This window comes from Lutra lutra, chromosome 5, assembly GCF_902655055.1.
Source record: "Lutra lutra chromosome 5, mLutLut1.2, whole genome shotgun sequence".
NCBI lineage: Eukaryota > Metazoa > Chordata > Mammalia > Carnivora > Mustelidae > Lutra > Lutra lutra.
The window spans coordinates 121,612,048-121,624,179 of NC_062282.1; the positions used below are offsets into that span (position 1 = coordinate 121,612,048).

Below are 12,132 nucleotides of genomic sequence, written 5' to 3' on the forward strand. Positions count from 1 at the left end.
ATGGTTCGCTGAACTTTCTACTGTCATTTTCATTACCAGTACCCATGAAAATATAATTTAGAGTCTTTCTTTTTTAGTTATCAACTTCTATTTTTTTAAAATTTTTTATTTTTTTTTAATTTCTTTTCAGTGTACCAGAATTCATTATTTATGCACCACACCCAGTGCTCCATGCAATACGTGCCCTCCATAATAACTTCTATTTTATTTATTTATTTATTTTACACTGTTTAAGTCTGTGTAACAAGTTGGTCTTATGGGGAAAGCGCTGGAATAGGTGAGACTTTTTTGCCTAGACGGCTTAGATTGCGTCAGACAACTTCGATCATCTGTCACAAAGTGTTGCTTGAAATAGATTATTTCTTCACAAGCACATTTGTAATGAATTTTTTGTATCCATGGAAGGCAGATGTTTCTTTAAAATTAGAAAATAAGAGTAAACATTTATTAAGATTTTATCCTGTTTCTTGGTTAAATTATTAAAAAATATACTCCCATATGAAAAAAACACATTTTCCCCTTTATACTAGCATGAAAATCTATAGAGTGTCATTCAGCTTCTTATCTACCCCACTTTTTTTTTTTAAGATTATTTATTTATTTACTTGACAGATGGAGATCACAAGTAGGCAGAGAGGCAGGCAGAGAGAGGAGGAGCAGAGAGCCAAATGTGGGGGGGGGGGGCTCGATCCCACAACCCCAGGATCATGTCCCGAGCCGAAGCAGAGGCTTTAACCCACTGAGCCACCCAGGTACCCTCTCCCCGACCTTTTAAATATATCCCCAGATAAGTTATCTATCAAATAATTTATGATTTCAAAACTATAATATTTCTTTATTCTCCAGATCTCTAAATAATAATTTTGGATGTTATTCTCTATTAATATTAGTTGAGATTAAATTATTCACACAAAAAAAGGAAATCTTCTCTATTGTGGTCAAATGAATAGTCGGCTAGTTCATATATCACCAAGTATGTTATTATGCAAAAGCTTAAGTATTATATCTTGAATGTACAGGCATTGTTGGTTTAGCAACAACTGCTAGCCCAGTGTTAGGTTGTTTTTGTTTTTTTTTCCTAACGAGGCTAAAAACTACCTTATTTCCATGTTTATAAGGGGCTTGAGGAAACTAATAAGGACCTCTGTTATAAATGCAGCCAAGGGGACATAAATGCAGCCAAGAGGCAGACTGCACTTTAAGTTTGAAACCAAAGGCTGAACTTTCACCTCAAAGAAAGGAAGAAGGAATTTTTCTTTTCTTTATCAGCCATTCAAGGAATTCTGGTATTGTTTCACAATGCTTTGAGAAATTCAGATTTATAACTCTTGTACTTGGTGCCAAGCCAGGACAGATTGGTCTGTTTTCCTCTGTCCCAGCCAGCAGAAGTGAAGAGGGGACAGAAGATTTTCCCCACTCCTGTGGCATAAATCACTGCAGAGATTGAATACAGTTTGAGACTGAAGATTGTTCGTCCTCTCCCCAGATTCAGTCCGTGTTCATCTGATGGGGTAGACAGACCTGCAGGTGGGAGGACTTGGTAGTCAAGGCATATTTCTAGTGTAGTCTGTCTCCAGGGAATCTCTTATTCTTTTTTTTTTTTTTTAAAGATTTTATTTATTTATTTGACAGACAGAGATCACAAGTAGACAAAGAGGCAGGCAGAGAGGGAGGGGGAAGCAAGCTCCCTGCTGAGCAGAGAGTCCGATGTGGGGCTAGATCCTAGCACCCTGGGATCATGACCTGAGCCAAAGGCAGAGGCTTTAATCCACTGAGCCACCCAGGTGCCCGGAATCTTTCATTCTTTATGTCACATACAAATTAGTCCTTGGTGAGATACTGTGGCCCTGGAGAGAATTGGACGAAACCATCTTGCATCAGAAATTATTTTAGCCTTTGTGTGCACAGTTATAAAATCATGTGTAATTTGGGTTTGTTATCTGCCCCATCTATCAACTACAATTGGTTACCATCTTCTTTCCTTCTCAAAATTACCGAGAGATTTCCTGAAACTAACCCCTTCTCCCAAATATTTCATTACCTACTGCTCTCTTGAACAAGAAATGAGATCCAGAAGCTTCATTTGGGTTTTGGCAATCCATTTGCAGACTAATATATACTTCCAAAGTTTAACTAGCATTTGAATAGCATAGTATGCAAACATGTGGGTTCCGTTTCCACAAACAAACCCAGGCCTTTGAAGCAAAGTCAGTTTGAAAATGGGCTTTCTAGGCTCTGGGCTACTTCTTGGTATTTCTTTTCTTTCTCCCTTTATTATTCTGCTGCATTTTATTTGGAAGCTCAAGAGAAAAGATACATAGGAGGACTTCAGGAAGATATAACCAGGAGAAAAAATGATTAGGGTAAGGTAAGAACCACTATTATATTGTAATATGTAAACACAGCTGGGTGAAGATGAGAGCTCTTTGTCTCCAGAAATTGTAAATAGTTGTTACTTGTTTGGTGTTTGACCCCTATGCACTAATGATCCTAGGATGATCCTAAGAAGTTGGCAGCAACTTTAACGGAATCTTGCAACCAAAATAACCATTTGTCATGTTGCATTTGCAATACAAATGCTTGAGGAATGACTAGAGAAAGTGTCTAGGGGAACGAATTCGCTTATTTGTTTGTACCAATCATTGTGAATTGGCTTTGTCCTCCGATGTACAGGAATTATAAAATGAAAAGTTGCATTGACTAACAAGCCAAAGATACAATGACTAGAGCAGGAAAAAGAAAAATGGAAACATTGAACACCACCTCCTTTAAAGACACCGGAGCAGAGAAGCCTTTCCAAACCTGCAGTCATATCTACTTAAAGTATTTGACTAACACATCTGGCCACGCTGGGGGACTGTGAGCATTTTAGAAACATATTTCAGTGAAAGCCTGAGGAATGGAATTTAAAGTGTAAGATGGGCATAATTTTACAGAGCCAATTATAAGAACTCAAACTGAATAACATATGTTTTTAGGGGCACAGAAAAGGAGCTATAAATACAAGACAATAGAAATTGCACCTTAGAGGAAAAGATAAGGAGCAGATTTTCTTCACCACCAATAACAGCATTGGTAGCATTCTTTTCTTCAGTATTTACCTTTCCTTCTTCTAATATGCATGAAGTATTGAATGACTCCAACATTTTTTATACTGTTTCTCTTTATAGAATTAGTCTTTTTTATTATTTTTTAAAGATTTATTTATTTATTTGAGAGAGAGGGAGAGAAAGAACATGAGCAGGGTGGGAAGGGCAGAGGGAAGGAATCTCCAGGCAGAATCCCCTCTGAGTGCAGAGCCCAACTCAGGGCTTGATCCCAGGACCCATGAATCATGACCTGAGCAGAAAGCAAGAGTCAGAGGCTTAACAGACTGAGCTATGCAGGTGCTCCCCAATTAGTCTTTTTTTTTTAATCACAAAAGCAATATGTACTTATGAAAAGCAGTATTACCTAATCTACCACTTGGTTGTAACTATTGCTATGAAATTTTTTGTGTATTCTTAAATTAATATGATAATATCATATGTTCATACTTAATATATATACTGATTATAGCAACTTTTTTTTTTTTTTTTTTTTTTTTTAGAGAGAGAGAGAGAGAACGAGCAATGGGGAGGGACAGAGGGATGGGGAGAGAGAGAATCTTAAGCAGGCTCCATGCCCAGTTTGGAGCCCAATGTGGGACTCCATCTCATGACCCTGAGATCATGACCTGAGCCAAAATCAAGTGTCTGGTGCTTAACTGACTGAGCCACCCAGGAGCCCCTGATTTTAGCAACTCTTTATACAGCTAAAACACAATCACTGAAGAAAATTGAGAAAATACTGAAGACTTAAAAAAATACCATCATCTGGAATTCTAGCACTTACAGAGATGGCCACTACTTCTGTCTTGGTGTATTTCCCTACATTTTTTTTCTGTGTATATATTATGTTAAAGCTGAGATAACAAAGAAATGTCATTAGGAGGGTCTAGAAAAAAACAATGTGCTTTGTGAAAGATCAGTCTTTCCAATTAAAAAGAGTTATCATTAAGAAAAAAGAGTTATCATTGTGGGTGACTTAAGAAAATCTTTATTCAGGCATCTTGGCATTTAGTGTGGCATTTAATCTGGTTTTTATTTTGTTGCTGTGTTTTTGATGGAGAAACACATACTTCAAAAAGTCTCCTGGGACAGTGTTCCCACAAGCAAGTGGTGTAGCTCTTTGTAGAAAATTCTGGAAGATTAGTACAGCATACATCATTTTAAGGGATTATGGGTCGTGACAACAGAGGCCATAGTAGTTGTGGGTAAGTTGACTGTGGCTGTGTAAGCTCATGTCCCAGTGCCCAGGAAGAGGCAAAGCCAGAGATGTGCCCCAAAGGCAGTCCCGTTGGGCTCTCCTGGACACCCATACCAGGAGCCAGCCCAGAATCCAGCCGCCTGCCTATGTGGCAGGTCAAACTAAGGGAGGCACCAGAGATTCTTTTGGACTGCAGTTTCCTCATTTTCTACCCCCTCCCCTTTTTTTAGTTCTAAATTTTGATTTATTTCTTCATTGACTAGAATATTTTTTAACAGAATTTTTTCAGGGAGGGAGCATGAATGGTGTTTTCTGAGTCTGTGTGGATCTAAGCATGCTTTGGTGCTGACGTCACACAAGAGATAAATACAAAATTGTACAACATCCTTGGCTAGCAGTTCTGGTCCCTCAAAATTCCATATCTGTTGTTCTCTGATTTTTCTGGCTTTAGAGTTGTAAATAAAATGTCTAGGGCAGCCTAGTTTTATTTTTATAAACCCTGTTTTTCCTGTCTTGGTGCATATGCGATTTTGTTGCTGTTCTTACAATTTAAAAAATTGGCAGGATGTGCCTATGTATCTGTTTTTCTCTATTAATTTCTTCCTGAAATGTTTTATTTAATTATTGTTCCTATTTTGGTTTAGCTTGCATGGCCATAAAAGACCGCCCCTTATTGATTTCTAGCCATGGGATGGGACAGAATGCAAATTCTTTTGTTGATTATATATTGCAGAGTCTCTCCCATTTAAAAAAGGAAGTTTGGTAGTTCACTAAGCTCAGTAGCTGTTTTGTTTAAAAAAAAAAAACAAAAAACCACAAAACTGCATGTAAAACCCAGAAACATATGCCAAAAGCTAGAAAGTAGAGACCTTACACATCATCATTCAATGAATTGTTTCATCAGAAGTGAAGGCTAGAGCTTTAGTAAAGATGATGAAAATAGTGTGCTTTTAAATTAAGTGTCTGTGATATAAAAATTGTTATATCATTGGATAGGAAATGGCTAATAAAAACAATAAGTACTTTGCCTTTATCAGTGAGCATATAAATATATCAACATTATATCATACAGTCATAATTTCCCCTTCATTATTGTACTTTGAATTTATGAGCCTAATTACCTAAGACCTTAGATCCCACCAGAACTGTCTCTGAAAAGCTGTCTATGGAATTGGGATCAAATGTTAACCAAAGAGCAAAGGAACTGAATGGAAGTTAAATTTACTGGCCTCAGAGTAAATCATAAGTCCTGGAAACCTGATGGACAGATTGTTTAATATTATTCCTGAAATACACAGTTTTAAAATATGTATTTGTTTTCATTATTCTCTTTGGATTTTATTAGCTTCTCAAAGATAATGGCATGACTGGTTAAAAAGGGACAATAACCTGAAATCATGCCCATAGCAAAATAGCTGTTTCATCTGAGGACTGATAAATGTGTGATTCTTATCATAAAGTCAACAACATTTTATCATACAACAATGAGCATAATAGCTCTTTATAGTCTTTTAAAAGCTGTTTCTTGGGGCACCTAGGTGGCTCAGTTGTTGAGCGTCATGATTCTGGAGTCCTGGGATCGAGCCCCACATGGGCTCCCTGCTCTGCAGGAGGCCTGCTTCTCCCTCTCCCACTTCCTCTGCTTGTGTTCCCTCTCTTGCTCTGTCTCTCTCTGTCAAATAAATAAATAAAATCTTTAAAAAAATAAAATAAAAGCGGTTCCTTAGTGAAAGCAAAACTTAATGGAAAGGTGACATCACCAAGTCTTGTATGTTTCAATCAACATTATTACAGAATGCCTAGCAAATGCATAGAGCACTGTGTTAGTATAGAAAATTATTAAAAACTCCCCTATTCCTAATTTCCCAGGACGTTACATGAAATAACACAGTGGTTCTCAGGTATTAACGTACCTAACAATCACTTAGAGACAGTGTGAAAAATTTGGACACCTGGGCCCCATCCTCAGAGATGCTGATTTGACAGGTTTATGGTAGCGTCAACGAATCAGGGTTTTTGTTGTCTTTTTTTGCTTCTTGTTTTGTTTTGTTTTTACCAGTTACCCCAGATGGTTCTTATGTCAATGGTCTTCTGAGCACATTTTGAGTAACACTGAGATAATTCTTACGGAGTGCTTAACACCGTGCCTGGTACATGTGAGCATTTCTTTCCTGGTTCTCGTTCTCTTTTTCTTTGCTTTCTTTTTAAGAGGATCTCCCCACCCTGCCCCTTGGCCCAAGTCTGCTCTCCATGTTCTGGGGATGGCGTGACTCCGAAGCAAGTTAAGAGTGCTGTAGTTTCAAAGAGTCATTGATTATTTGGGCGCATTTGGTTGGAGAGGCAGGTACTAACCCTTTTTTTCCTTCTTTTCCTAGGACCTTGTCCCTACAGCTCTTCCTTCTTTCTTTTACTCTTTGCTTAATAACTCCTCTTCAGACTACATATTAGTTCAGTCTTCCTTATTATAAACGGTTTTAAAATATGTCCTTTAAAATTGCTCAAGCTCCCATTCTATCTACCTTTCTTACCCTCACTGCCAGCATTCTTGGTTGAAATTACTGAAGAAAAGAGCATAGAGAGAGCAAAGAGAGAAAGCAAAAGCAAATGTTGATAAATGCCTATATGGGGGAGGTGGGAAGGAGAAATCAGTGAACAAGTCAAAGAAGAGGCCGTTGAAAGGGTAGAGAGACCTGTACGTTGCAGTGTTGTCAATGGGAGGACTGGAAGAAAGGTCCAGGCTGGTAATTGCCAAATTACGGGAAGGGCTCTTGATTGTGGATTGGGATTTCTTTTGTCCCCTTTGGAGCTGTTACTGTTAGGATTATGAGGGTGCTGAGCAAGTGGAGATTCTGCACTGATGACTCTTGAATGTACATCATTTTATGTAATGAACATCTGATAAAGGGGGGAAAAGGGAGTTGGAATGAGTGTTTATTTATACAAAAAGAGATAAGTGTGGCCAAGACGCATCCCATGGTACAGATTTCTTGGATTGTTTGTCAATTGTATGGGTAAATGGATTCATTTGTTAGTCGAATAATAACAGATGCGAAAGACCTTATTTGGAAGGAACTCAGGAGTGAATTCTAAAGATATGTTTATCTTAATCATTAGAACTGCAGTCTTCTGCTTGGTTATTCACACCAGGGTTCCCATCCCATGGCTTTCTTTTGTGAATCAAGCCTCTGATTCCTGAGTGGTCTAACTGGAGCTCAAGGAGCAGAATTTTTTGGACTTCAGTACATTCCAGAAATATATCACTCTGGAATCTGAAATCTGCAAATACGGTTTTGAAGAAACACATTTTATCTTATGGGAAACTGAAGGCTAAAATGCTTTCATATTCACCTTCCAATTTTGGTTTCACTCAGTACTTGGGATAAAAATTGCTTCACTGAATATAATTTTGTTACTTACTTTTTTGTGTGCTTTCTTAAAACACTGAATAGACTCGGTAAAATCTGAAACCAGACATCTAGTTCATTGAATAATGAAAGCTGAATAGGAAGCTGAATGACTAATAAATGTTAAAATGATTCATTTAAAAGATAATGAAGGTTCTTACTACCAGCCTGAAGGAGAGGAGCTCACTGAGATACTTCTTAGGTGTGATTACTGCCCAAATGCTATAGACATAAAGTTCAGGGGACACCCAGTGGTGAAAAAGAGGAACTTCTTCACTATGGTACATTGTTGACTTTGTCTTTGTAAATTAGTATATGTTAGGAAGGTTTTAAGAGGTTGTTTTTGGGGCCGCCTGGGTGGCTCAGGGGGTTAAGCCTCTGCCTTCGGCTCAGGTCATGGTCTCAGAGTCCTGGGATCAAGCCCTGCATTGGGCTCTCTGCTCAGTGGGGAGCCTGCTTCCCCCGCCCCTCACCACCCGCCTGCCTCTCTGCCTACTTGCGATCTCTGTCTGTCAAATAAATAATAAATAAAATCTCTTAAAAAGAAAAGAGTAAGTTATTCCAGTTCCCAGGAATCTGAAATGTAAGAAAGATAGGGACAGCCATTCCCTCTCTGGGGGGGTATGAAGTGCAACAGGGAGGGAAACTGAGTCACAGCAGATTCAGAGTCAGAAGGATAGCATTTGGCTGCTTGTCAGGGCAGCCCCCTTGGGACTAGAAAGACTTGAGTTGACTGGGAGATGATGAATGGGTATTGACTCATGAGAATATAGCCAAACACAGTGAGTGCAACTACTATAGTGTGTGTTATTAAGAAGGGTATGCACAAGGCATTTCATTCAGTCAGTGAAATTCTATGCAAGGAGTTAATGCCAAGATTTATTCTTTAAGACTTTTTTATCAGTGTTTCCCAGGGGCCAACATATCCTGTTTATTGCATTGCATTTATTGCATTGCATACTACCTTTCTTTTGGTAATAAAGGCAACCTGTTCTTATTTGTACACTATTTACAACCATGGTATAAAGGAACATTTGTAGATAAAAGTCAAGCTTTATAATTGCTAGTGTTGGGGAATCTGCCTACCCTTTTGAAAGGCAGTCATTTCCCAGATACTGTTTTCCAATTTAGCATGTGTTTTCATGTGGAAACACAATACTTCTTGTCATTTTATAGGGTAACTATTAAGTAATAGAACTGATTTGCTAACAAAAATGTCAAAACAGGTATTTTAATGAGAGTGTTTATCCTGAGAACTAGTACATTTCATCAAGTCTAAGAAACCACTGATCTAAAAATGCCCTGATTAGAAAATGCTAAAAAAGGAAATAAAACCATCACTTAATCTCTGACCCCCATCTTTCTTATACTGATCTTTTTATTGAAGTGTAATTGGCATACAGTGTTTTACTAGTTTCAGGTGACAGACAATATGATTCAACAATTCTGTATATTCAGTTCTCATCATGGTAAGTGTACCCTTCATTTCCTGTCCCCTCACCCTCCCTCCAGTGATTTTAAGAAGTATCCATTTGCAAGAGGTATGAAAAATGGAAGAAATTGGTGGCCTCATTCAATAAGATGAAATCCAGTGGTAACCTGAAAATTTATATAGTTAAGGTGTTTTCCATTGTTCAAACAGTGCTGAAACTAATTCCACTTTTATATTCAGGGCACAGAAGAATTTCATCTCTTCCTCAGTGGTTCCCCCCCCACACTAAAATCAATAGTATCATCCAGTTCAATAGCCTTCTCATAATTATCACATGTGAATCTGATGAACTTTTGGGAGTTTCAGAAACTGAAGTCTCCATTTAGAGGATAAATGTTTGTTTTGCATCTAGGATAATCGAATAATGTGTTGCAGTTTCTGAAAACAGTTCAATGAACAGATATTCAAAAATATCTTGAGAAATGATTTGAGTATGTCAGCAGCCACACTGAACCTTTGAGGGTTTCAATATTCTTTTTTTTTTCCCTTTTTTTTTTTTTTAGTTTTTTTTTTTCAGCATAACAGTATTCATTATTTTTGCACCACACCCAGTGCTCCATGCAATCCGTGCCCTCTACAATACCCACCACCTGGTGCCCCCGACCTCCCACCCCCCACCCCTTCAAAATTCTCAGATCGTTTTTCAGAGTCCATAGTCTCTCATGGTTCACCTCCCCTTCCAATTTCCCTCAACTCCCTTCTCCTCTCCATCTCCCCTTGTCCTCCATGCTATTTGTTATGCTCCACAAATAAGTGAAACCATATGATAATTGACTCTCTCTGCTTGACTTATTTCACTCAGCATAATCTCTTCCAGTCCCGTCCATGTTGCTACAAAACTTGGGTATTCATCCTTTCTTTTTTTTTTTTTTTTTTACAGCTTTATAAACATATATTTTTATCCCCAGGGGTACAGGTCTGCGAATCGCCAGGTTTACACACTTCACAGCACTCACCATAGCACTTACCCTCCCCAATATCCATAACCCCACCCCCCTCTCCCAACCCCCTCCCCCCATCAACCCTCAGTTTGTTTTGTGAGATTAAGAGTCACTTATGGTTTGTCTCCCTCCCAATCCCATCTTGTTTCATTTACTCTTCTCCTACACCCTCAACCCCCCATGTTGCATCTCCTCTCCCTCATATCAGGGAGATCATATGATAGTTGTCTTTCTCCGATTGACTGATTTCGCTAAGCATGATACCCTCTAGTTCCATCCACGTCGTCGCAAATGGCAAGATTTCATTTCTTTTGATGGCTGCATAGTATTCCATTGTGTATATATACCACATCTTCTTTATCCATTCGTCTGTAGATGGACATCTAGGTTCTTTCCATAGTTTGGCTATTGTAGACATTGCTGCTATAAACATTCGGGTGCACGTGCCCCTTCGGATCACTACGTTTGTATCTTTAGGGTAAATACCCAGCAGTGCAATTGCAGGGTCACAGGGTAGTTCTATTTTCAACATTTTGAGGAACCTCCATGCTGTTTTCCATAGTGGTTGCACCAGCTTGCATTCCCACCAACAGTGTAGGAGGGTTCCCCTTTCTCCACATCCTCGCCAGCATCTGTCATTTCCTGACTTGTTAATTTTAGCCATTCTGACTGGTGTGAGGTCATATCTCATGGTGGTTTTGATAGGGTTTCAATATTCTTTTAATGCAAAAGTTCTTGTGTATCTGTGGGCTCAAAAATTTGTCACATAAAATATTGATCTGTTACTTATAGACCATTTAAGCTAGAGAATCCCCTAACCTGCTAATTAGGGGCTCCTCAGGGAATATTTGCTACCACTTTTTATTTTTTTTTTTAAGATTTTATTTATTTATTTGACAGACAGAGAGCACAAGTAGGCAGAGAGGTGGGGGGGGGACGGGGGGAAGCAGGTGGGGGGGGGCGGGGGGAAGCAGGCTCCCTGCTGAGCAGAGAGCCAGATGTGGGGCTAGATCCCAGGACCCTGGGATCATGGCCTAAGCCAAAGGCAGAGGTTTTAACCCACTGAACCACCCAGGTGCCCTTTGCTACCATTTTGATAGAAAAGTAGACCAGCTCCATTTTCCTGCATTTTTAAAAAGATTTTATGTATTTATTTATTAGAAAGCGATTGAGCATGAGTTGAGGACAGAGGTCAAGGGAGAGGGAGAAGCAGACTCCCCGCTGTGCAGGGAGCCCCATGTGGAGCTCCATCCCAGGACCTCTAGACCATGACCTGAGCCGAGGGCAGATGCTTAACCAGCTGAGCCACGCAGATGCCCCATTTTCCTGCACTGTGGGTGGAGAAGAGAATCACTGAATTTGTGGCTGCAGAAACTCTGACCAACTCTAGGGCAGGAACTCTAGGGGCAGGACACGGAGGTCTTGCAACATAGGTAGCTTTTATCATTACTGGAAATCTCTGAGGAATGGGCCTTTAAAAACCAACGTGTGCCTTTATTCATACCCAACCCCTCACTCTTACTTGGGATTTATCAAGCTTCTTGGATTGGTGGGTTCATCAAATGTGGAAATGTATTGGCCATTATTTCCTCATATATTTTGGGTTGTCTCTGTGCCTTTCCTCGTCTTTGGAGGCTGCAGTTATACCAATATTAGCTGCTTCAAGTTGTCCCACAGCTCACTGACTCTCTGTTCCCTATCCCCTGGTCTTTACTTGCTGTTGCATTTTGGGTAGTTTCTGTTGCTGTGCATCCACATTCTCTAACCTTTTCTTTTGCAATAGTTCATCAATTCTTCATCCCAGTGTATTTTTCATCTCAGATATTGCATTTTTTTTATCTTTACAAGTTTGATTTGAGTGGTTTTTAAGAAAATATCTTTTATGTCTCTCCTTAACTTACTTTTGAAAAAGCTTCCAATCTTGAAATATTTAGATTCCCAGGAAGTTGCAAAGATAGTATGGAGAGGTTCGCCTGGACAGTTTTCCCATTGGTTACATGTTATGTAA

The 12,132-nt window shown here is 39.1% G+C and overlaps 1 protein-coding gene and 1 non-coding gene across 13 annotated transcripts in view; one reads left to right on the plus strand and one right to left on the minus strand.

Annotated features, from left to right (window-relative positions):
• Positions 1-12,132, plus strand: part of CAST (calpastatin) — a 112,022-nt gene that overhangs the window by 15,161 nt on the left and 84,729 nt on the right. The gene's annotated exons all lie outside the window — the stretch shown is intronic.
• LOC125101463 (small nucleolar RNA SNORA28) lies at positions 226-348 on the minus strand. The gene has a single exon (XR_007127861.1). It is a non-coding gene; the product is annotated as a small nucleolar RNA SNORA28 (small nucleolar RNA).